Below are 1,400 nucleotides of genomic sequence, written 5' to 3' on the forward strand. Positions count from 1 at the left end.
TGTGTGTGTGTGTGTGTGTGTGTGTGTGTGTGTGTGCGTGTGTGTGTGTGTGTGTGTAAGACCTCTGTGGGCAGTGGGATATGTGAGGCGTGCAGGTCATCCTGTGTGCACATGCGTGTGTGTGTACGTGCATGCGCATGTGTGTGTGTGTGTGTGTGTGTGTGTGTGTGTGTGTGCGTGTGCTGAGGAATCTCCCAGGGCAGGCACGGGTAGGCTGCCAGGGCAGCCTGGGCTCACACTTGGTCCCGCATCCACCCAGAGGAATTCTCCCTACTGCCCACACCAGAAATACCCTGTCTACACTGCAGACGGTGGCCCGCACACTGTCTGGGAGTTACAAAGAGACTCGACTCACAGGGGACTTTGCTCCTGGGGTGAGTGGCCAGCCCTGGGGCCACGTACACAGTCTGAGTGTGAGAGGGGTGTTTCCAACCTGAGTGAGGGCAGGGGACCTGGCTGGACAGGATGAGCCTGGGCTCCCCAAGTCAGAGCTCTCTCTCTACCCTGACCCAGTCAGGCAGGACCCTCACTCTCTGGTCTCCCCCAGTCTAGGGACAGGAAGATGGTGGGCGATGTGATCGGGGCTCAGAGCTACGCCTCCACTGCCAAGTGCCTGAACATCAGTGCCCTGGTCTTAAGCATTGCTCTGACCATTGGCCTCATCGTTGTGTTTGCCTTCACCTCCGTGCAGTTGTTCAAGGCGATATCTGACCTTCAGGGCCACTAGTTCTGCATATCCTTCCCTGCACAGCTTCCTTCGCCTTGGGCTGGGTCCTGTCCTGCAACCCACACCCTGACCAGCTGTCCACAACTGGGATCAATAAAGTGTGCATGTTCCTGTGTTGTGTCATTTCCTGGGGAAGGGACATTGTTCATTAACCCCTATCTTCATCCTGAGATGAGCCCACCCTCCGTGAAGTGTCTGCAGCAAGCAAGGTAGGTCCTTAGGTTAGAGGTCTCTGGGTGCCATGGGGAGCAGCACACCTGGGACCTGCTGGATCATGCTTGGGTGCTTAGTTTTCCAGCAGGAAGTAGCTGAGGCCCATCCCCTCATGCCCTCACGGGAGCACAGCCCTCCAACCCAGCAGTACTCAGCAGTGCTGTGATCCTAGCTTTTTTTTTTTTTTTTTTCGGTAACAGGGATTGAACTCAGGATCCAGGCTAGCTTTTATCCTGGCTCCATGTGAGCCTTTTGGGATCCTGGTCTAAGGGTCTCCTGAGTGGGGCTGGGGTGTCTGTGCTTCTACCTCCACAGCCATCTCAGACCCCAGCAATGGCTCCCATGCTCTCCTGCAGCAGAGCTTTGATTCCAGGAGCTCTAGAGTGCCAGCCAAATAGCTTACCAGATTAAATCACCTGCAAGCAGGTACTGGGGTAAGGGGTTCAATCCCGAGCCTTCT

The 1,400-nt window shown here is 55.8% G+C and overlaps 1 long non-coding RNA gene across 1 annotated transcript; it reads left to right on the top strand.

Annotated features, from left to right (window-relative positions):
* Positions 1-239: 239 nt before the first annotated feature.
* On the top strand, positions 240-841 carry LOC111818506. The gene is made up of 2 exons (XR_002822486.1): positions 240-374; positions 548-841. It is a non-coding gene; the product is annotated as an uncharacterized LOC111818506 (long non-coding RNA).
* The last annotated feature ends 559 nt before the right edge of the window (positions 842-1,400 follow it).

The sequence above is a fragment of the Octodon degus genome, unplaced genomic scaffold (genome assembly GCF_000260255.1).
Source record: "Octodon degus isolate 3935 unplaced genomic scaffold, OctDeg1.0 scaffold00093, whole genome shotgun sequence".
In the NCBI taxonomy this organism is placed as follows: Eukaryota; Metazoa; Chordata; class Mammalia; order Rodentia; family Octodontidae; genus Octodon; species Octodon degus.